The sequence below is a fragment of the Harpia harpyja genome, chromosome 5, assembly GCF_026419915.1.
Source record: "Harpia harpyja isolate bHarHar1 chromosome 5, bHarHar1 primary haplotype, whole genome shotgun sequence".
Classification (NCBI taxonomy): Eukaryota; Metazoa; Chordata; class Aves; order Accipitriformes; family Accipitridae; genus Harpia; species Harpia harpyja.
In genome coordinates, this window is record NC_068944.1 from 42914077 (window position 1) to 42939958 (window position 25882).

Sequence of the window (25882 nt, forward strand, 5' to 3'; positions counted from 1 at the left end):
TTGAACTTTATGTATGGTAGCCTTCTGAAATTACAGAGCCAAAGAACGACAGGTCAGTGAAAAATTCCGGCAAAAAGTAATTTCAAATACAACCAAATACACAGTTCAAATACCTTTTGTGTACAGCCCATTCAAAGCTGGCTTTGCAACTACAGCTCTGTTGGACTATTTGTAGGATGGCAGGTAATTATTTACGCACAACTTTTAGGAGCAAAGATGAACATAACATACAGTTAAGGCAGGCAAATGAAAGGCAGCTGAAGCCTGCACTGATACTCTCCCAAAGCACTCCCAATTTGGAAAGCTTCTTTCACAAGAATTCCCACTAATTTACAACAGCAGAGGAATCATCCCCAGACAGCTGGGCTGAGATTTTACTCTGCTATTGGTTATATTACATTCCTGGTGACAAAAGTTGTTGACATAAAGGTTGAATAGTAGAACTGGCACTAGAATAAAAACTGTCTTGCATATCCTTCCAACATTTTTTCACTACTGACAGCACTTGAATGGACCAAGAACTTTGTTTAAAAGTTTAAGTACAAGACAAATTTCATAAAATGCAATCAAGAAAATAAGTCTTATACTCTGCCTTACAAAAGGCTGATGTTTTATTTGCTTTTCATTGGCATAGGCCAGTGGTACTTTGTCAATGCCTTTGAAATAGTCCACCCATTTCTTCTTTACTTTCCAGTTCCTAGGAAATGTATAAACTCCAGGCCCAAATGTTTCAGGACTCATTTTCCCCAAAGGCTGTTCCTTAACGGGACAAGTTCACACATGTGACCAAATGCTATATTAAGGAACAGGCTTAGTATCTGAAAACCGATCAACATCTAAATCACTACTGAACGGAATAATTGAAATTATGGCACCATCATTCATCGATAGGCCCACAATCAGCTCCAAGCATCACTAACATGGTGCATGAGAACAAGAACAGGGCTTTAAAAACTCAGTTGTTTTCCTAACAGGGTTGTCACTGTTGCAAGACGTGACTTGGAAAGCTTATGAGGTGCAACTGAGTACTTACTCAGCTGGAAGTAATAGAGTGATACTTTCACAAGAGCCTTTAAAAACCAAGTGTGCAAGTGATGTAACACCAGTAGATACAAAAAGGACAGGAAACCAACATGTAAAGGAGAGGAATAAAACGCATTTATGTGAAAAGTAAAATTGTTACTCTGAAGGTTTTTTTCTTGTAACTCTTTCCACGGGTAATAACAGTGCATATTTTAGTAACATCCATTTGTGTATTACACTTGGGAGACAGCTAAACACTCATTTAATTTGTAGAACAGCACTAGATGCAATAGCCCAATCTTTCTGCTTCTGCCAGAGTTTATGACAATTTATTTATTTACTTGGTTATTTGAACCACAAGAGGCTGGACTTTTAACTTCTTCTATTGACCAAATCCTGAGATATACGGAAAGTATATAAACACTTAAGTCACATAATTATGTTGAAACAATGCCGTACATGTTGTCCATACTAAAACAAACACAGAAATTCATGACTATTGAAATCACCATTTTAGCTCTCAATTTAGGAGATTTGGGAACAGAAACCTTAGAATACAGTTGTGCATGAAAAATAAGAGTATGTCCTAATTTAGAATTTCCTGGCTATTACTCATGTAAACAGTGCAACAGAAATTTATGTACTTTAAGATTGTAATATCTTAAAATAAAATACATTCTTAAAGGATGGTTATAAAAATATCCAACATATTATTTGTAGTCAAATACACAAATTAATATATTTACAACTGAACTAACAGGCCATAGCAGTTTCTTTGCCAAAAACATTTGTCACTTGAGTAAAATAAACAAGTATCTTAAGTTTTTAAAGCCTTCTGCAGTTCAAATTTCTCATTTTATTGCCCTTCCACATCCACATGTTTATCTTCATTTATCTCAATGACTATGTTATATTAAAATGCAGATAAATTCTGCATTTGGTAAAGGGAGATGAGAGAAGATTTTTCATAAAACTAGAATTCTGAATGGTGTTCAAAAGTATGCAGATAATGTTACCAGTTTTGTAATGCTGGCACAAATTAGGTCCTATTCATTTTTATGGTTTCTGTTACCAAAGGGAAACAAAGAATGAGAGTACGCCATTCAGTTTCTTAAATGCAGAAAAATGAAAAGTATCAGAAGTACAATTAAAAGTGGTGCTCATTTGAAAGCTGAGGAAAAATATTTTTCAAAAAGAAAAGTGTTAACATTTCAAACCATTATTTGAAAGCTCTTAAGGGAGAAGTTGAGGGAGGGAAGGACAGGATTACAGCACAATATTGCACACAAACACAGAGTCTTGTAAAGTACAGTGGAGCAAAACAAGTGTGTGTGGGCGGGTGGGACATTATGTAAAAGGAAATACATAAATGACTCAACAATTATATTTATTGTTTTAAAAATGCCCACGAAATTTTGTTCCATCGTGTTCAGAAGACTTTAGTGGATTCCCTCACCATCTTATTGCTGTAACCACGGGTCTTTTTCCCACCATTTTGTTTTCTCCAGAATCAAAATCTCATTTGGAAGAAGATCATAAACTTGTTTGGGCAAAAGCGATGGCACCTGCTTTCCATTCCTTTCCATGTATCTTCCCACTGCAAGGAAGTAGGGAGAAGGGGGCACTGCTGGAACTGCAGACTCCTCAACTTCAGATTAGCAGCACTCAGATTTTCTAAAAGACAGCATTCACCAAAAAAACACTAACTTACCAAAACCAGTTCCTTTGCAAGAACATTCCAGTTTTACAAGAGTCCTGTTAGAGTAAGATTCAGGATAAATCTTCGAGTGAGGATGAAAGTATCACCCCAAGACAACCCACTGAACAGTCCTGGTGCTTACCACACATTTAAAACCCTAACTTGAATCAGACAAGTTGGCAATTTTACAACTCGAGTCCCTGTCACTGCAGGAAAGTGCCATCGTGCTGGCTATTTGTTATTTCAGAATCTCTCTTTCATCCACACAGTTGGTGAAAAATTTCTGAAACCATAATCTCATACTCATATATAACAAGCATATATCAGATATCTCACTATTTTTGAGAAAAGGTAAATAAAAATCTGGCTTAGTCCTACCCTGTTTAACTTCTGACACTTGTTAAAGGCTTAAACCATGTTTCTTACCCTTCACTCCCGTTTCCTAAGGTACTCGCGTGAAAAGGGGCTGACAGCTGGTGTGAATGTATAGCAGGAGCTATGGGACCATTGAGGGACTCCGTTATGTTTAGTTCCTCCTTGGGAGACACCTCCCAGGCACATTAGGAAACCAAGTGGCAGGAGGGCCAAACCCAAGAGACAACTCAAGCTTCAGGGGTACTTCATTTGTTTGTCAAGGATTCAGAGACTGCCATAAAATAACATATATCATCAGAATCCAGCTAAGTCAGTGCAAAAATTTAAATTATACACTTTATTATGGATAACAGGACTCTGTCTGCTCCTTAAAGGAGCATCACAAGAGTTTCTCAAGGACCACCCCATAAGGCGATGAAAGGAAAAACACAGCATTAAGCTCCTCAGGTGGTCAAAAGCTTCTGCATCAGAGTAAGATGCTTTCAACTCCTTTTTCTAAAGCCTAAAGAATGGTCGAACCTTTTTAGGTCATCTTTTTGGTAAGCTTTTACTTTCTGCACAGCGATTTAAATTACAAGTACATTTTGTGGTAAAATTTTAATCTACTAAAATATAAATGTGCATAAAAGACAATTAAGCTTCATCTGCAAAAAAAATTAAAGCTGCCAATATAAAGTGCACACATGAAAAATTAAGCCTATAAAAATATATAATGAAAGACATCTGGCACAAATGTCAGCCTTCGCATGCTTGTTTTGTCAGCTGTCAAATCATGGTAATATACGATGGTAAAAGGCACACTGACAGCAACATTCCTGGTATTTTAAAGAATAATCATAAAATACATGCAGCTATATGAAAATATCTGCATTGCTACCAAAGTAACCGAACAGGGCTGGTGGTCTTTAGAAAAATATTAATGCTTAATGCTTCTGACTCTCAAATGGAAGTCTGTGCAGGACAGGTCCCAAATTATTTCTTTCCCACGCAAACCTTTTCCAAAAAGTTACCTGGAGTTCTGAGCAGTTACACATGCAATCCCTTACAGAGTTACTGTAGGTAAATACTGCTCCTACATGACAAATGACATAGGTCAAGAAATGCTATTCATTATATACTTACCTTTGTCAATAAAAAAGGTCTTTTAAAAATATATGTAAGAGGAAAAAAAAAAATCATCTTCCCAATAATTCCCTCCTTGATTTAATCTCAAAAATGGAATAATTTTGGTATGTTTTACTGATTTACAAAGCCAATGTTTTTCCTTCATGTAAAACACAAGTTCCAGATACACTTTGTACTTGTGCATATAAAACACTAAAAACCAAAAAACCTCAGGATGTGGTCGCATTATCGTCCTCCTATGGTCCACCCAGACCAACAACAAGGAGTTAGAAAGAAAATGAAAACATTATATTGATACAGCTTTTGAATTTAATACATTTCTTTATAAAATTATGATTGAGCAGTAATACCATGGGACAAAAGAAAATTGTCTGAGATGATGCTACATACCTGAAGATTTTACATAACATTATACTCATCATCTCCTGGAAACCAAGGGAGCAGTAGTAATAAAAGTTAGTCATAAAGACTGCAGCCTAGTTTCCTGTTAAATATATAATCATGCTGCAACAAAAACACATTACTTTTAAATAACCATTCCTTAAAAAGCATGCCTGAATTTTTTTCTGTTGTAGTCAGGAAGCTAAATCAGGCTTGCATTTATTCACATATCAGGCACACCATGCCATTTTACTTTTAATGCTGAGGAAGGTGAATGAAGGAAGTTTTCACTAGAAAATAAATTTATTTACAGTTTGATTGGGGATTTTTTTCCTTTGCAAAGTTAATTTCTGCCTTGATGTTATGAAGTAGAAAAGTTTTAGCCTTTCTTACGCTGACTCTGCAGTAAGAAAGGGAGGGAAGACAGGCGAGACAAAAGGGATGAAACTAAGACTCCTGGCTAGCAGACACACTGCAGCAGGCTCTGGACTTGGTGAGTCCTGGTGGGAACTAGCAAGTGATAGGCTTTTCTGGGGAAAACCCAGTACAAAAAATTTTATTAGGTGTCATTTTGCAAGTTAAACTGAAGCAAAGCCATCCAACCACTGAATTTATGAATTAATGAAGCCTAGGCTAAAGCTGGCTTGCAACCATGCTGAAGAACCTCTGTTCAGGGCAAGTAAGAACATACCGCATCTTCAGTTTTCCTGAAGTACAGCTGGCCTCACCAGGGGCATCAGACCTGACCAAGGGCATCTTCTACCTCACAGAAATGTCTGATGAACACAAAGCTGGCCAGTAAAAGATTGAGTTTGTGACACTTGTGTATACCATGTTACCATTCAGAAAACTTTTTCCTCAACCTTTTTATTGAGTAACACTTAAAATAGACTAACGACATAAATCTTGCTGCTTTCACTCATCCAAATAGGAACTAAGCACATAAGAAAAAGTTCTCATAGTGGTTTATGTCTACAATCACTCATGCTAAAAGATATATACGTACATATACACATATATATATCTACCTCACTCTTTTCAGTAAGTTTTTGTTATTACTAAGACTATTAAAAGGAAGCTTTCCACATGAGCAGTAGCTCAGTGAAATATCACTGCCATTTCAAATGCTTTCTGTATAATATCAAATACTGCCAAGATACTTAATCAGATTGATTATCTGAGGCTGAAACAAACAACTTGCAGCACTGACAGCCAAAATCATTACGTTAGACATGGGGAAGGACAAATGAAGGCCTGCACTGCCCCACTGCCAGAGAATACTGTATATTTTCTTGCTGCCTCTACCTTGAAAATCAACGGAGACTTATAATGGATTTTAAGACATGGCATTATTGCTAGCCCATAGATAAAAAAAAAAAAAATAAGACTACAACTATCAGCAATAACTTTACTTTCGTACAATGAAAGGATCCATAATTTGTATATTCAACCTAAATTTCTCAGTGTACGTATGTAAAGCTTTTCACACTTTTCTTTAAAGAAAGGGAGCTCTAAATTTTAATTACCCATATATTTCAGAAGATTATATTAATACTGTACATGACTTCTATCAATAGATTTTGAAGCACGTAAGACAATGTCTTGATATAACATATCTTCTGATTTTTATTATAAAAGTCCTAAACCTCACAATTCCTCTGCATCAAAAGGTGTCTCAATCTCCAGCTGACAAGCAGAAAGAGCAAGGCACATGGAAATTTAGTTTGACAAACACACCAACAACACCTCTGCACTTGACCAGCTTTGTGCCCTCAGCCATCCATTTTGCTCTTCCATAATGATTTTCTGATGCCAGATCAGGGTTGTCAATAGGTAAGGTCCTTCTTTCACTAACAGGATGGCAATCATCTACCTGACCACGTAGTTTCTTGCAACCTGTAGAAGCGCAGTGTCTTTGGAGCAGAGGAAGGAAACGGCAAACACACACGCTACCCCACAAACGCACATAAACATGTTTTGTCTCAGTCATGATCACATGAGTTTCATTTCCTTTAGAAACCAGACTAAAAATGAGGAGGGTAGGGAAGATGCATAAATATACAGCCATCAGATTAATTTATTCTCACAACTTTTTATCTCTCTCCTACTCACTTCCTCAGTAATTTTTGGTCAGCCTTCCCTGTTACATTGTACCAATCATCAAAGAGAAGCTTGGGAAACATTTTGGCATCCACATAATTCTTGTAAAAACAGCGGGAAGTATAATCCTCTCAAAACAAGGATCCTAGGGAACTAGGGAAGCAGTATTTTGGCTTTTTACCAACCATTTTACAGCAAAGGTAATTAGTAAGTTACACACCATTGTAAGCAACACCCGCACAAATCCAGCTTCCCTCACCATTTGCGCTCTCTTCTAATGATGCCAAGATCGTGACAGGCTTACTTAGCATGGTTATTGTTTCCCATTTCAAACCCTTATACTTAATTAAGTTTCAGCTTTAGATGATCTATCTTAAACAGCCAAACAAATCAGAAATACTCCAGCCCCATTACTTCACCTTTTTCTCCCCCTCGCTATAGCAACCATGTGTCGGAAACACTTCAGGAGGATTTTGTTTGTGTTGAATGGCTGAGATTTGGCAAGTGTGTGTGATAAGCTACTTCTGAAATAAATTACACAGACTAACATACATTTCAGTAAGAGTAAGTATCCAGATCCTAATCAGTCTTTTAATATCAAGACAGAATTCTGTATATCAGGAGCAAAAGTCTGTGGCAGAAGTCATATGAAAAAAAACACAAAAAGATGACTATCAGTTGCATTTCATGCATATTAGGTACAGTCTTCCATCACCTGACAAACTGGAAGAGCTGCCCCTTTGTCCCTTGTACAAAAACCTACTGCCTTTTTGGATCAAAAAGTATCAGACATTTGCAACTGCTTTTAAAGTTTTATATAATACATAATTACACATGCGTGTGCACACATAGACACCCCAGCCCCAGAATTCCAAGACTTCCATTCAAATGCAGAAAGAAGAGCTAAAAAGATTGGGACAGTGATCAGCATCAATACTCCTTTCAAGAACCAACAGGAAATGATAACTAACGAAAAATTCCAAATATTATTAATACAGGAAAATATGTCCAGCTTTGACAACCAACACAGTCATGGAATAAACACTTCCATCTTCAGTAGCTGCTAAAACAAACACTCTTTTACAGGCTTTGACAGAGAACAGAATTCATTTCCCCTTTACAGCTGCACTGCTTCAAAGTCAGTTAAACATCAATGTGACAGCCTTACTTGCAAGAGCTTAGACATTTACTATATTATCTTAGCCGGACATGAGCAGAAAGCAGAGACTGTGAAGGCAGAGAAGTAGGGGGGGAGAGAGGGAAATCAAGATTGTTTTTCTTAAACACCTTATGAAGTGTTCGTCTTAGTTGTTGCCAGAGAGTTATTTTTCTTGTTCGTTTATTCTGTATTTAAAGACCCAGCTAATATAAACATAGCACAGGTCTGAAGGGAAAAAGTTCACTAGGATAGAACTTATTTACACAGATACTACTCAGTTACCAACTTCTCACTCTGCGATACAGTGTGCTTCTACAAATGAAACTCAAGTTGACTGAGCTATTATCCATGCTTACAAATTATCTTATTTGCAACTAGCCATCATCCTATTCATTTTCTCATTAATATGTAGAAGACACAGTTTAGTTTCTTACCCTAATTTCTGCCACTGACTTTCCTGTACCACCCCTACCTCACAAGACCGTCGTGAAGCTTAATATATATTAATTTCACACAGAGCAACAAGCACGATAAGTATTTAATCGTAAGCAGGAAGGACTATTGGCCAGATGTCAAACTGACCCTAACAATGTGTACAGGACACTAAATTGAGTATCTTGAACAAAAAATAGACACCAGATAACTGTAGCAGACATTTGCAAAAAGCAGTCAAGAGTATTTCCTGAGATTCTGTAGAAAGCTGGCTGTTCACATGATGATGGCGCTGCTTACTTCCAGATGTTTAATTGCATTAAAGAAAAGTAAAAATACATCAATCCATGTTCTTACTACTTTTTTCCCATGAAAGCAGTTGTTGTTGCCATTGGGGGAAGTGACATGATCACAAAGAGAAGATGTCTTATGAATTACCTATCAAAATACAACCCAAACTACTAGCGGAAGATTTGCCAAGTGACTAGTCCTTTCCTGGTGAATGATCCCTCAAAACCATGACTCAGAAAAAATTCCCTACAATACTGAAGAAGTTTTCCATTAGGACTTCAAACATTTATTACTTCTCTATGCATGCTATAAGCAAGCTTGAAAAAGAATTTGTATCTCTTGCTTTATTCTTAGTGGTATTTTGTACATAAATACAGAAGAGGAAGACTTATCTGAAATACAGCCTAAACTACCAATCTACTATTAAAAAGAATAGAGACAAAACAGTAGCTAATAAAAGCAAAATGTTGTCACACGAAACTTTCTGTGTAAATTATGTTATTAAGTGCTATTCTTTTTTTCCTGAGTCCCAGCTTTGGGCCAAGTTGAAATTCTAGAGAAAGCCTGATGACTTGTGGCCATACAACTCAGCAAAACATGGAAGTTTATATTCAGGAAATCTCCAGATCTCAACTAATAAGAGTTTGAACCACCTTTCACCTTCTGAAGGGTCACCTCAGGGTTAAGGGAAAGATAAATCAAGATGCACTTCATCTACCAATAATAAAATCACTCTTCTGCACACTCAACAGCAGCCCTGATCTAAAGATTTCTAATTATTTCACAATAATATTTTGTATTTGAGGTTTCTGTCTGGAAGTTGTCTGTGTGAACTCCCATACTCCCCTAATACAGCTGGAGTCAGAAGACACTTCAGTTTGTATTTCCCCTCTAGGAAGAGGAAGAAGAGAAGCAAATCAAGCATTCCCTAGTCAAGCTTTTTCACCTGTGCATCTTGAATCCATCCTCTTTCCAAATAGCTCAAATGAATGACCTTCAGGGCATGCTGCAGAAGCTGGCCAGTCAGCCAGACTCTGGGGATGAGCTAGCCTGCAACTCTGCCTACCATGGGGAGATGGTGTGGTTTTTTTAAGCATTTACTTGTTAAAATCCTAGGGTATGGAAGGTTGGGGAGGCTTTTTGGTGCTGTGCTGCTGTATCCTCCTTACTTCGGCACCACTATTTTTAGTAACCAACAAATGGGTAGCTGTAGGACTTCTCCTATCACCAGAAAGCTATCCAGCTTGAAGTGGCAAAGCAGCCCAACTCGTGCATGCTAGCAATTCTTCAGATAGAGGCTTGCGAGCCCAGCCCTGCTTGCTTCTGCTGCAACTAGCACTTCATTGTATGCACTTTAATGCAGCAGAGGAAGGGCTTTTTTGTCTTTGTAAACAAACCTTTGATGGAAGTATTGTAAAATAAATCTGCATATTTTTTATCTTTATAATCCTTAGTGCAGTATGGTATTTACATCTCTGTCAGCTCCTAGAAAGCACAGAAAAACTTTCACACCCTAAAAAAATTTCCCTCCCCTACACATGTACAAAACTGTTGACTATGTTGTTTTACCCAGTATTTCCTCCCAAAATCACAAGTCCTCAGACCTGGTCAAGACTTACATTTCCATAGCTACTACCAACTTCAAAAACGTGCCACAACATGTTGATATACAAATTAAAAATTGATTACAAGTTGATAGACATGGAACTGTACAAGAATAAATATACTTGTGTTCTTAAAAAGAACAAAACAAAATTCTCAGAAGCAACGGTAAGTAAATTCTGTTAAATATGCAATTCAAACAATGTATAGCCACAGTTATTCAAATCAGAAATCTTAGGTGAAATACAGGCACGTGGTACATGACAGACTGGCAATGGAAAGTTCTGCAGGACAGGCTACTCTCAGAGCAGCTCTGGAGCTGAGCCCACGACTCATTTCAAAACTGATGTCAAAAAGTCTTGCGAAATTTCTCAGTATGTACACTGCACAGCTTGTGTCCATTCAATACTGCTGAAGAGACACTAAGTGCTGTTAAAATGATGTATTAGGCTAAACTTTTCATTATATTAATTTATACCTTATGACATCACAAACTATAGATGTTTAAAAATTCAATTTAATTTGTAAGATAGAGAAATATCTAACCTGCTAAAATATGACTAGGTATGTTATATGGCTTCTAAAGGTAAACTGCAGCTGAAAAAATTATAACAGCAATATGCACAGAATATCCAACATAGAGTAAAAAGTAAAATGGAGTGAATTCATTCCTAACTGAAATCCTGCCTTTACCCTCCCAAATTCAACTTACTAATTAACTGCCAAATACTCCCTTTATGTATGACACAGCATAAAACATTTGACTACTTGTATTTCAATACTTTGCAAATTAATTTTAAAGGTTTTGGCAGGATAAACATTACATGCATGAACTTGCAAAATATTCAAGCTGCTGCTTTGTCTACTTATAAAAAGCAGAACCTCTCTCTTCAGTTCCACAGTCACATGAATGTCATTTAATAATCAATTTTAAGTAAAGAAAGACTCTTCTTGTTGGGGCACAAAACATTTATGCAAATAAACACAGAAGAAAAACTACTCCATGCGTAAATAACACTGAAGACAAAACAAATACTAAAACCCTAACACACACACACACACACACCCCCAGGTAAAGACAACATTTTCCCTTTATCCCTCAATTATATCAATCTCCAATTATACAGCTGATGGTAAGTAAAAGAAGAAAAAAAAATTTACAACTTTCAACCTCAAGATAGATCTAAAAAATAAGCCCCATTCATATAATCCCTTAGTCATCAGGTGACAATCCTAATTTAAAACAACAAATTCTCCCATGTGGCTCCATTATAAGGTGATAGCTAGCACCTCTAGTAATTTAAAGACATCCCATTTTCCTTGAGGTTAACCAGACAGCAAATCAAATAATCCCACAGAGGATTCAGAGCAGGCTTGACCCATTACTGAAGTGTTAAATTAGAATTTCAAAGACTAACTCCATAGTCACCCTTCACAGAGATAATTTTTAATTCTTCCTCTGTGAAATGTGAAGTCAATACTCGATGTTTTATCTCATGACATAAGCAGACAAAAATACTGCTAACTCAAAACAACCTATGTTGATTCTTGTTTAATAAAATAGCAAAAGACCATTGCTTCTACATTTTAATAGGCAGGTTCTCTCTAGCGTTTTTTACAGTTTCAGTATTAACTCACAACATAGGTAGATAGAAGCAGGCATTTTATGTACATTTGAGGAAATTAAATACTTGAATATATTTTTATTTATTTTCCCTACACAATCCACAAACATCAATGAATCTGAATTCTGTATACAGAGAAAATAATGAGGGTTGACCCCATTTTACAGCTAATAAAGTGAGGGACTTGTGGCTCAAGTGACTTGTTTAGTACACGTCTGGCAAATCTGGCACTGACTGGCTCTCTAGCACAAGGACTAGCCCCATCTCTGTTGTTACCCATTTAAGATCATTCCTGTGGGCATAATTACAGGGGAATTTCCATCACATGCAGGGGCAAACATTGTAAGTCCCCGAATTCTACAAATGCTTCCTGCCACCTTATCTAAACTATTTGTTGATTTAAAAAAAAAAAAAGTTGTCCAAGGTAACTATATGTTCAATTTTTGTAGCTGACCCTCAGCCAGCCTGAATAAATCATTTTAACTGCCTGTTCAACACAACACAAGAACAGCAGAAGCTTGGCACAATAAAAGCCACAGACCCCATCACCGGCATGGCATAAGAATGGCTGATATTACCCAGTACCCTGAACAAAGCAACAGGACAGAACTAAAAGCTGATAATACAATCAGTACAAATTACAACATAGAAAAAAAACATACACACACAGAAAAAACCCCACACATTTTCAATTATTAAAATACTAAATTAAAAAATTCTCATGTCATTGCAGGTATGCACTCTCACAGAAAACCACATTGCATTAATTTATTCTGCTCCTCAAGACATTGTCTGTGTAAGAAAATACCAGTTCCCTTTTACTGACTTCCTTCTCTGCCAGTGGTAAGCAAAATCAGTCAAAATCAGTAAAATATACAGTGTTGTCTTTACATTCAGCTAATGCAAGTGAGAAATATTTTCAATTAGCAGAAAAAGGTTTGACCCAATATTGGATTTTACATTTTTCATCTTTCCTGTATTGCTAGTTAGCTCAACCTTTCTGCAAGAAACCCTCCTGTTTCCCTTCTCAGAATCTCATCTCTCTAAAAAAGTCCCTCCTCCCCCGAGGAAATTCTAAGGGCAGGCTCACCATTTTCCTTTCTCAGTTTCTGCAATACAACTTGAGTAAAAATTATTTACACTAGTGTAACAGAACAGAGTACAGCTCATTATGAAAAAGTTACCACTATGTTTGTACAACGGTATTTCCACAAAATCAGAACAGTAAGAACAGTCCCCAAATCACGTCAACAGCAAGAAAAGTTATGGCATATGGCCCTTCCCACCATAGCACAAAATACTCACTACTGGTTTTAAATTTTTAAGGGTTTATTTCTACCTTTGCCAGACACGTTATATACAGTTCACATTTTAACTTCTCATTTGCTGAGAGATCTAAATATGTCTCATTTTGATCTTTTCAGGTTGTCAAGAATTCATCAGTTTTACAAGGTAAAATACTTCACACTGACCTTATCAAAGGATTTTGAAAGAAGATGGCATATGCATGTGAAACTTTTAATTTGTATTATATCTTTGTAGTCAAATGCATCTATCTAATTATGGACAATGATACCTCTGATACAAGGAACAGAGCTGTGCCTATAATGGATTTTTCATTTCTGCCACTGAACAGGAAAAAAAATAACGTATTTTAAAACTGTTTCAAGTTGTGCAAATACTCAATTCACCAGGAAAAATGCCCTTGTTTCAGATGGCTAACTTCATGTCAAAGTAGGGTAAGCTATCTCAAAGCATTAAGAGCATCCACAAGGGGATTTAATTGCTAAATATATCTGTGAATGTATACCTTAGCTTCCTTTACAGTACCTTGGCTGAGAAGACAACCTTACGGGTAGCAGATAAATTAAATCCATAAAAGTGGGCAAATGAAGAAACTATTGTCCTTTACCATAGGGCGCACACAACAGATAGGACACTCACCGCCGACATAGCAAATTCAGTTCTCTGACAAAGTATTTACACACCAATAAAAAGCAGAGCTGTTTGAGGCAGCAAAGCTCCACTCAAAAACATTCAGCAGCCCAGAGACGGCAGCAATCTCCTAAGAGGCAGGAGACCCAAATGCAAACCTCTGCTCTGAATCAGGAGCGTTGCGATTCCCTCCTCCATCTTGCTGCGCACCCGCATCCCTGTGTTCAGAAGGAGGCGGTGTCTGGCAACCTGCCCTCCTGCCTCTACCCTCTTCGGCAACCCAAAACGGGCATACCCCCCACTTCCGTGAGTGCCGGTGCCCCTGTGGGCACAGGAAAGGGCTCCCCAGCCCTTGCAGTCATCCCAGGTGAAGCGGGTGACCTTGGGAGCTGCTCTCTGCCACAGCTGTAAATCACTGGCAACCTGCCGGTCCCCAGCCTGGTGCAATTGTGAGAGGCAGGGCCACCCTGCAGCCGGGAGCAGCAGGGTAAACTGCAGCTCTTCGGGAGCAAGACCAGACACCAGCAAGCAGGCGAGCCATCCGACCAGTCACAAGCTGTCCCTCTACCTGGGGCGCAGGCTGTGCCACTGAAACCGTAGCCAGTGAGAGCCCTCACCTCACACCCCCGCAGTCGCTTCCCGCTCAGAGCCGTACCCTGTAGCCAGGCTGTTTCCCCACGGCTTATTGACCATCAAGTCTTCCTGTGAATCTAGCCTCAAAAATCCAAAACTTTTAATTTCAGAATTTCCCAAGTAAGCCACTATAGCATTTCTGACTAGTAGGGAATTTTCCCCCTTCCTCAACAAAGCTACCTATGAAATTCAAGCCAACTCATTAACAGCTTCAAGCTAGCCAAAAGTACATTTTCAGTAAGTAATTCCCCCCCAAAATACACACATACCCAAATACGTCCAAGTCATATTAGAGCATCTCACAACCATGGATCAAGCTGTCCTGACCCAAAACACTGCTCCTCCTATGTTGCTGCCTGGGAGTTTTGACTGATGGCAAAGGTGGAAGACAATGGACTATCCCAGAGCTTTATCAGATTGTATCAGAAGACCACAACACACAAAAAACTTCTCCTGGAAGCTGGGGGCGGAAGGAAATAGCTCAGAAATGGAGCGATGAAGCAAATAAGATGAAGACTAAGTAGGAGGCAACTTCGATAACTGCTGTTACTGGAATCAAGTTCACCATCAGCAGGCCGTTACTTTTTTTTTTTCCTTTTAAGAAGTGCCCACAGTACCTAAAACAGGACCAGAGCACCATATGCATAGTTCCATGTTGATATTCAAAAATAAATACATACTACTGTGAATCTGATGTGCTATACACACACTACATTAGACACTAACCAACAAAAGCAGAAAATTAAAAGAACAATACCATTTTAACCTTTTAGGTTGTAGCACGTAGCCTGTGGTGTACAGTAGCGGTGGTAGTGTGCTTGGGGTGTGATAGCAGTAGAATAGCATGTGATATATTTCACTGTTGATCAAGAGTCTAGAACTTGGATAATGACAAAAGAGTGAGCTTACGAGGAAGGAAAGACTAAAATCATAGTTAGGGACAAGGAACTATTTTAAACATCAGTAGTCATACGTCAAGCTTCATGTACCATCAGCTGCACATAAACCCTCTTCCACTGCAGGATACATTCTGGAAGTTACATACTGTAACTCCAGACAGAAAAAGTTTTACATGAGTCTGTTCAGCAGGACTGAGCAATAAAAACACAGTTAACCAGGATTTGTGAAGAGAAGCCAAGCAAAAAACCACAACTGAAAACTGAAAGGCCATAAAAATTAGCCCAAGTGAAATTTCATATGTGCTGGCCACCTACTTTTAGAGTAATGTAGATGTTTTAATCCCATTTTAAAATACTACTAAACTGTGGCACCACACAGTAGAGTTTCAAGCTTACAACCTGAACAAAGAAATGTCAGAGACATCTCGCTCTTTTGTAGCAGTAAAGCAGATACCTAGAGATTGAAAGACAAAGGTATCCAATGCAAAAGGGGATCTTCAGTTCCATGTGTTACTTTTAAGGATGATGATTCAAAGTTTAAGTGAGAATACCCAAAAATAAGCAAAAGAAAAACGTGCTGAAAAAACATGAACGGAAACATTTTAACTCCCTCTGACACTACTACAGTTTCCCTCAAGGATGAACTGATTTGCAATACCTACCATAAAACTAACTCCTTTCTCAATTCTAATTTTAAATATTGCTAGATTGCCTATTGCTGTCATTTTGAAAGATACAGAGTTTGGTGTATACAGAACACTGTAGTGTATTGAACTGCGATTACTGAAGGAATAAAAGTACTAATAATGAAAAAGGGGAAGAATCTGGACAATAGAACAGAGCATATTCTTAATTTATCATGGCCACAGTTGTAAACAGAGTTTTACCAAAGCATTTACACACTAACAAATATTGTGTACATAGGAGCGTCAGTACCCCTTTTTGCTCGTGGTGAGATGACTAGAGGAGGATTTTGTAAAACATTTTGAATAGACAGAGCCCTTCTCAACGATACTGTAATATTTCTAAATCATTTTAATTATACTTAACTTCTTAACATCTGTAATTTATCTAAGACCTTTAATCTGAATTTTTCAACATCCAAAGTTTGTTTTAAAAAGGAAACCTGTAATTTCTTGCCAGTCCAGCTAATATAAAGGTAAATTAATCAGATGGAAACACACTGTGCCACACTTTATATTAATCAGCTGCAAATTCACTTACTATTCTAGTCACATAAGTCTTCTGAGCCTAACATCCCAGCATTGTGACATTATAAAAATTCACCCACTTTAACGTACAGAAATATCCATGAACCTGAAATTATTGTACTATAATGCTGTCAAATAAACAGACTACTGGAATTCAATTTCCAGAAAGCCAAGGCAAAAATCTACTGGCCTTAATCTGAAATACCAGTGTCATTTTCAAGCCCTGTATTTAATTAATACTATTTACTGTCAAGAGCCAAGCCAGGTAAATATTTCACTCTTCCCAATTCAGGGGCTAAAGGCAGGCCCAGAAGAAAATCTGCCCAAGTAAATGCATCTCATCTTCTTTGATGATGCAAGTGCTCAGTTGTCCTGTTCTTGACCCCTCTAGAATTCCCAGGCTCCAATGCTGGTGGTACAATGTCATCAATCTATATTTAAAATACATATTGATTTTCCATGGATGATAATGACAGCTATTTCTTCTGCGAATGCATATATACTATACCTTTGCCCATATAAAAAGGTTCCTATCAAGGTAAGAAGTGAAAAAGTCTTAGAAAAGCCCATTACTAAGTCAAAACCAATATTTAAGAAATGAATAAAATCAAGTTAGCAATCTCATTTCCTAAATATTTTTTTATGTCACTGAAACTGAAATGTTAAAAATAACTTCCAGGATAGAGCTACATAAAAAAGGCAAGCTTCAATCAATTGAATGACAGTGTTTTCAACAGTCCTGGATATATCTGAAGCTTGGTTCCATCAATTCGGTAAAAAGTTCACTGACAGAGCACTCCATTTAGATACTTTCACAGTAATTAATGAGTTTTACATATTTAAGAATGGTTTACTCCAGATTTATAATGAATTTGAACATTGTGGCCTCAAAACTATGAAAGTACTCTAAAACTGCTTTCATTATTAAAAAATCTAGTTCTGCTAGTTGCAAGCATGATGAGATTTCTCTCTACAATACTCTCAATTTTCATCAACTTTAAAGGAAATGCAATATATTACATTTGTGTAAATTTCAGCTTTTCCACAAAATAAACCCCAAACATTTCCATAAGCTCCCATTTCCAATTCTAGGGAGAAAAAAAAAAAAAGTATCTGTGGGGTGCAATTGTATAAATCTTAATAGATGCTCATTTCTCAATACCTCTGTTCTCATTGTACCACCCACACAGAACTTCACTCTCAGATTAGGAGTATCATTTTAACACTGATTGCATTAAATTCACTATAATCAAGCATCCACTTTTACAGGCATCTTTATAGGCAATTCACATTAAATAATGTCGCTACTGGAGTGACCGAAAACAGAAAAATCTGATCATATTTCATGCAAAACACAACTCCCCAATTTCGAGGTCTGGGAATGGGAACACATTCCCTTTATTTATCACAAACCAATTCAATGTAGATTAAATATCCCTCAGAGATCCCTCCACAAATGAGAAAACCCGATTCAGTAAAGATTATCCATACCTGTGATTGATACCTACCTTTTATTTCAGGTATTTCAGAAACACAGCTCCTGTGGGAATTAAGGTGCTCTGAACTTACTCCAGAGCTCTAGGTAGGCACCATCCCAGCCTGGCTTTGCATGCTGATAGAAATGAGCTCTCTCTTATTCAGATTTGATACTTGGAACCTACTGCAGATTCCTCACTTGCATCCTTAAACTAATACTGAAGGCTCTTAAAACTCATGTCAATGTAAGGCACTCTATTTTCAGTATTGCGCTTTATTTTCTGACAGCATTCCCTTTACACACACATGAATTAGGAGGACAGTCAAAAATGAGACATCTGTCAGAATTTTCTTTATCTACTCCTGCTGTAAACAACAAGTACTATAACTCAGAACAGACATACAATATTTTCTATCACACTTGACACTAACTACAGCACAAACACCAATGAAATCACTACAAAGTTAGATTGAAACAGACTCTCCAGATCAAGAGTGACAGAAAACAGATTTCTCTAATCTACGTTCTTTTTTTGCTGAGAAATGTTCCTTGCAAAGTAAACCATTTCATGCTAAAAGAAAAGAGGAAAGAAAAAAAAAATGTTTTCTGACTGAAAACTTTTAGACTAGAAACTAAAGTTAGTCTTTTTATCTGTTTGGTTTTTTGTTTTTTTTTTTAAACTAAAGTTTAAACTTCTCACCATCTTTAATTGCATGACTTTTTGGTAGCATGCAGCAGCTACTTCCCACCACCCCAACTACCAGCTTTCCAAGGGAGCAGCCACAAATTCTATCATCTACATTATTTCTTATCAGTTCATACACACATGTTCTATTTAACCATTTAACCACTCCAAGATTCACACTCTTCTCCATTATATCATATAAAAGTAGACCCAGTAAGTATTAAGCAGTAGTTTCACTTTCAAAAAAAACTTAATACAGTGGTAGAGAGGCTGAACGCACACAATTTCAGTCACAGTGGTGGTAGTCTCACAACACACAATCAAACCCAACATCTATTCCACAAGCAACTCCAGTCAAAAGCCAAGGCTGAACTATCGCATGAACTATGGCATGAACACATGGATAACTACCCCCTTTAGAGCAAAAGGATATTTTGCATGGAGAACTACCTCTCTACCTCATCCTTGCCCTCTAAATCCTTCCATGACACCTATTTTTTTACAGTGGTTTCTTCCTCACTGTCATCACCATTGACTTCATATACAAATATTTATCTCCTATTTGTTCTTATTAAAGGTTTTTAACTTTTGAAACACAGCAACTATGTTTTAGTCAATATCTATAAAGGTACCAGATTACTTTCTGGCACAGTAACAACCAAATTTATAATTTTGGTGCAGAATGTAGCAACACTAAGCAAGAGAGAGGGGGTTTTTTTTCCCACATATATTAATCAGGAAAAAAAAGCAATTATATGCAAATTGCTTTTTATTTGAATATTTACCTTTTTCAGTCTTTACCTAATGCATTCCTTTTTTAATGGAAAACTACAGTTGAGACAACTGAAAACAAACATACTATCAACTTGGCAACAAAATTTCATGTTCGCTTTGGAGAATTTTGGCAGTGACATTTTTCTCTTTCTTCATTACACATACCCAACTCATTATATTATGAGTCCTATTCACTAGAAAAAAAAATAGACTCTTACTATTTCCTTTTTTTTTTTAAAACACTTTGCTTAAATGATCACAAAAGCAGCTTATTATTGAGAAGACCTGCACATGCACATTATGATCATTATGCAGCCCAGATAAGTAGTGTAAATAAATAATAAGTAATATAGTGTAAGTAATAAGTAAGTGTAAATAAGTAATAACATCTACGTGGCTGAGCATTTTCAAGTTAATATAATACATAAACAAACTATTAACCAGTATTATAAACTTCATTGAACGCAGTGAACTACAAAGTGTTTTATCAGAATAGCCGAGGGAAAAGGCAGGAAAAAAACCAAGCACTGAAAAGCTTCTTAATCTGTTTTCATTCACTGATGCTAGAAAATTCAGTAAGTTTAAAGAAAATCATTGTTAGTTTGCAAAAATTGCTCAACATAATTAACAAAAGAGGAAATGATACTTGATGTGGACATACATAATTTTACCCATAAACGGTTGGCATTTTATAAACAGTTATCCCCCAAACAACTGAAAACCTTTTCAGCAAGCTCATTTCCCACCTCTTTATTTGGTGTGCAAGCCTCAAAAATACATATTTCTGACCTTAATAAGTCACTCTACATGTTAAAAGACAACATTTATTCATGAGTACCCTGAAAAGGTTCTCACATAAAATTACACATATGCATTTGAAAAAGATTTATACCAAGTGAGTACATTGATATATTAAACACACCTAAAATAAAAACACAGCATTTATATTCTACTTTCTTCCACTGCACTACCAAACTATTATTAGTCTGCATCTAAACAATCTGCAGGGGTCCCTTTTTCTAGTTCTCAGCAGTATTATCCCTTCTTGTGAGCAGAGTTAAACAGGCACAGCACTGCTTGATGGAGTCATCAGACAGTAATTCTTGAGCAACAAGAAGTTTAAGTCATCAGTGTCATTATACCGATTTCAACCCTCAATTTAAGTAATATATTAGTGCAGATAGTTGGATGGAAAGGCTTGTATTATTTCATACTCAACCTTTGTCGTAAGACAGACCATAATCAGCACATTTGAAAAATGTCAATTCCTTAGTTACAGTATAAAATATCAAACAAACTTAATGTGAAAGAACATGATATGTTGATCTCTTCAGCCTGTCTCAGCAGAGTCCCATTCCTGGTCCTGGCACTAAAGCAAGGTCCCTGCTTCCATAATCAGCCTGGGCATTATTTTTGAAAGTGTCTAAAATGTTTGTATTTCAACTCACTGAATAATATCATACATTACTTAGAATCAAGGCTTGTTCTGCTGTATTCACACAATCAACTTAAGACATCTCACATCAAATTCCCCAGTGAAGAAGATAAAACTGTAACACAATCCAATTAAATGCAATAGGATATAGACAACTCACCAAGGCTCAGCAAGGCAGACAACGATTTCTAGGGACTATGCGTGCAGAGGGCCTCACTACTCAGATACATCTCAAGCACACTAGGAACAAAATTGAGAGAAAAATATTAGTCTTTTTCTGGAGACAGGCATAGAAAAATAAAAATATGATGCTTCGCACATGGCAGTTTTAAGCATAACACAACAAGGGAAACAAAGTTTGCAGAGCACTATCTGCTTTTCCAGACATAACTACAACCCCCTTCCAGTTGCACAACCACTCCAGGCACACAACTTCCTCTCTACCTGCTGCCTACTGCAAATTCACAGTGATAGCAACTAAGATGTTTACATTAACTTACACAGTACACAGCCTTTATTTGCACAAAAGAATCTGTGGGAACTCTCTGTGAAAGTGGTTGGTTCCTTTTTTGGTTGACTGCTCGGCTGGTTGACTTTATAACATATTAGTTTCAAATCTCTAAAAAGGAGAAACTGGCGTTCTTATAAAATGTCTTTCAACCATTATTAAAAGTTGTACATACAGAAGCACGTTTCTTCTCTGAATCTCCATTTACAATACTCCTGACCCTAGTGACAAGTATCAGTGGACAAATAAACAGAAAGCTCTTAATTAGTATAGAGCTTAAGAGTCCAGTAGAGCAGAGGACATACATTGCACAGCAATACACATTCCTTCAGGGAAGAGGAGAATGCCACTAGCCACATAAATATTGTACCTGCATTTCTGTCTAAGTCAAACAGTACTTTATGTCAAATGTATCCAAGCAAGCTACCAAAGAAGAGTTTTCTGCCTTCTTATTCTGACAAACAGAAAGGCAGAACATAAAGAAAATGAAAGATACACTATAAGTCATCAACAGAAAAAAAAAAAGGCACACTAATTATGCCTCAAGAGAAATGGAATTTAGAAACAACTTCATTCTTTCTGTCATTTCTGCCATCTCACATAAACCTTTTTCAAATAAACTCTGCTTAAGTTCTTTCAGTCACAGGCAGGATACCACTACAGTAACAGGCTATTCAGGGGTGCCACTAACAAAGAAGTATTCTTCTACAAAATATATACACAGAAGATATGACTACATTATTTCCTCAGGAATGTCCAAAAAGCTTACAAGCTCTACAGATCACAAACATGGGGCTTCAAGTGGGTCCTCACTGACAGAAAACATCATCTTGTCTTAGAATAAAATTTTAAGTAAAACACTACTACATCTTTCGGTGATTTGGCGAGACTCCCAGTGCTTGTTAGACACACCTGCAGTTCAGAGAGACCCACCAAAGGGAAGCCGCTGTCTCACCAGCCCGTGGTGGGGAGACCTTTCCCACAGAGGAGCACTAATGATGAGAGTGCCTGTGCAGACAGAAGCATTTCCCACTCATCTCCTGTCTTTCAGCTGCTGCACGCCAGTGAATGACTACTACCACTTTGTTTCTTGCCAACTAGCAGGGCTGCTCACTGGTATTTTCCTACTGCCAATTTATTTTGGGGTCCCACCTCCTGATCCACATGCCCTCCAGTACTGCAGCTCAGAGTCTGCACAGGAGTAACGTGGCTCCTGACCATTACGCTGGGGCCCAGGGAGTGCCACATGGCAACAATGGAAATGACAAGTTCTGCTGATTTTCATTTGTTCTATTCATAGAACATTTAATAATAACACCGTCTGAAAACAAAGACAATGCATTATAGTTTCACAGTAGAAGAACTACCTTCAAAATACTACTGAGATCTTTCTTTCCAAATAAAACTCTTGAACTATACAGCAACTAGTGACAAGCTTATGTACCCGAATAGATGTATAATCTGGTATATTCCAGATTTATTCCTCTAACTAAACTGGACTGTCAATGAAGAAAAGTGATGAACAATGAAATTACCTATTAGTCCTTTGCCTTCCCTTCTCAAGCCCTTTCTGAGGCTTGAAATAAAGGAAAGCCAACTCTGCAGCAACAGGCAATGCTAGTACCCATGCATATTCCCACCTATTCCCACAAGAATCAGGAGGTTCTTGGGATGCCCCTCAAAACTCAAGAGAAACCACTCTTGCATACAGCCAGCTTTCACAGTAGCATAACGCTGTTAATGGTGGTGCTCAAAGGCCTGTAGGTAGGCCTCACGCAAAGGCCTACATGAAGAATGGGTCTCTGCCTCAAACAGTACACAAATTGTCAGCATTAGCTACGATATAAAAATGGAATACCACCATAGCCACCACTCTCCGCACTTGCCATTTTCCAACACCATCATTCAATCCTCCATCCCACAAAGAGTAAAAGAACACTTTTTAAAGGTCAAATAATAACTAAAAGCAACTGATATGGCCCAGAATAGCACGCCATCCTCTGACTTCAGAGCGGTTTACATTTTTATTTTCCATTCACACACAGTCATTTCTTTTCCAGTGCACAGGGACACCTGTATTCCAGATACCCAAGATGTGTTACCTCCTTGCCCCATAAAATCTCTAAGTTGTGAACAAAATACACAATATCAACTCTACAAACTACAGTTCAGCTAAAAGGGAGTGAATGACTACCACTTTCAGACATACTTGGAAGAAATTATCATCTACAGTGTGCAAGCTTAGCGAATGTATTTCTTCATCTACATATGGTCTTCAGGTTCCCTCATTCTTATACTAAGAAGAAAACATGCCACAAACGATCTCACCATTGTGCAGTTAACGCTAATTTCACACAGAACTGTAGCAGAAAAATAGTTTGAGGCTTCATTAAAAATTCAGTATCTTTGTATCAAAGTAAGCCATGATTCTTAAAAACAACAGCAAACCAAGCAAACATATGTTTGCACTGCAAATGGCAACACAAATTGGCAAGCAATTAAAAAAAAAAGCTTTAAACTATGTACATTAGAGCTACATTTTATAGCCAGTAAATTATCAATAGGTTGACTTTTTCTTTTAAGATAAAAGCAACAAGTATTCTGGCCACATTGAAACAAAATAGTATATTCCTAGCTGTAAATTTTTATTTTGGAAAAAATATGAAGATTTAGACTTGAAGAAGAGCTTTTCTCCTTGAGAATATAATTGAAATCTGTTAAAATAAAAGATGTATTTAACTGTATACACTCATAATCTTCCTCCACAAAGAATCTATTATAGGAAATTCATAAAACAGGAAGAGGGCATTGCTGAAATCTCTGGAGACCAAGGTACAAATTTGCGTAAGGATAGCAAGTGAAATTAGTTGACAATAATTGCATTTATTTCTGGAAATAACATAAGTGGTTGGTCAGCAAGTCCTGACATTAATTTTGAAATAGTAAAGAATAATAACTGAAGAGCTACCTTGTGAACTCACAGCATGGTAAAAGAAGTATGAAGAAAAGTAATCTCCACTGTAGACCAGGTGACATCTGAACTCTCCCTTCCACACGTATTAAAACATATGACCTTGGGTTTTGGCTTGTTTTTTTTAAATTTGATTCCGTCACACAGGCATATGATGAATTTGTAAGTTCATAAAAATACCTGTAATAAAAGTGTCAGTATATACTATCAAATTTATTCACAGGCAGACTTTCCTCCATCCTCATAAAGTTTTCTTTTTAAATGCAATTTAGTACCTCCTACATAATCTGTGAGGTACAAACAGGTGACATACTGCATTGTTTTTAATTGGAGTGATTTTTTTTCAAAATCCATGGGCAAGGCTCATTAGAGATCAACACTGACAGCAATGAAAAACTAAATCTGTTCACACACAGATGAATTACAACATGGGCAGAGTAAGAGTAAAATTCCATAGTAATTCTGACCTAACAAGTAAAATGTTATTTCACTTTCCATGCCCATTCTTCAGTCCCAGACCTTTCCACTGAGGCAGTCAATAAAGCAGCCAATTGTGATATGCCCACTATAAATCCTACCAAAGAGCAACAATACGTCTTACATAGCTCACTAAAAAAAGCATCAAAATAGCAACTCTCAGTCATCGCTACATCAGATGTACGTTCTCACTATGTCCCAGGATCCCCCCCCACAGAAGCTCATGGGATCCATACAGCTTAAGATTTATGGATAAATCAACACAGTAGATATTTTAATTAATTTGTCACCTATACTCTCTGCCCTTTCATTAATAGATTAGTGGTTTCCATACAATGTGGACTATTTTAGCAAAATACAAGTTATTCTTTCCAAACAGCAAGTAACTTCTTGAAGTTTAAAAACAAACAGAAAAATGTAATTAGACTTTACAGATGGCATTGCATCTTAGCTGCAAAAAGCAAATGCACATTACAAAGAGGCTTCTGAATATCTAAGTAATGGGAGCACACTCACAGAAAGAGTGAGATTTACTATCAGTTATAACTGCTAAAATGAGAGCAAAGCAAGAATAATATCTGCCAGTAACTGTATTATTGGGAGATTGTTATAGAAGTCATTTAAGGAAATGCAAGACTTGGAATGGTATAATGATGCAGCTGCAGAAGAAAAAAATGTGTATTGTTAATATGTTGTTGTATAGCTTTAGACATTTAAATTAATGAACTAATTTCAAACTTCAAAAATGCCGAGCACCCCAGTGACCATACACTTTCCATAGGAATTGTGCCTATTTTATTTCCATAAAACTCTTAAGCAAAATTTCCATTAGTCTTTAACTTGAATAACATGCAATTTCCATAGAACAAGATTGAAAAATCATAAACAGTAACAAAACGCAATGCAGTAAATCTACCACATTCAAAATCTATTTCTCAAACTATTCATCAACTCAAAATAATTGTATAAAATCAGCAGAAGTATTCCAAATGCTCAGGAGAGGAAATGTTGGTCTAGGTAATAGGTAAATGCAAGACTGAATAAAAGAAAACTAATTTCTTCCAC

General features: G+C 37.0%; 1 protein-coding gene across 7 annotated transcripts in view; it reads right to left on the minus strand.

Annotated features, from left to right (window-relative positions):
- The window catches only part of NCOA2 (nuclear receptor coactivator 2), a 199329-nt gene that overhangs the window by 168191 nt on the left and 5256 nt on the right, over positions 1-25882 (minus strand). For 4 of the 7 annotated variants that reach the window (XM_052788621.1, XM_052788614.1, XM_052788615.1 and 1 more), the window contains exon 2: positions 21022-21101. The exons of 2 other annotated variants lie outside the window; for them this stretch is intronic. The gene's annotated coding sequence lies outside the window, so the exon portion shown is untranslated. Of the gene's footprint in view, positions 1-21021; positions 21102-21361; positions 21384-25882 lie in introns of those variants that run through there. One more of the 7 variants, XM_052788616.1, reaches the window with a different exon arrangement.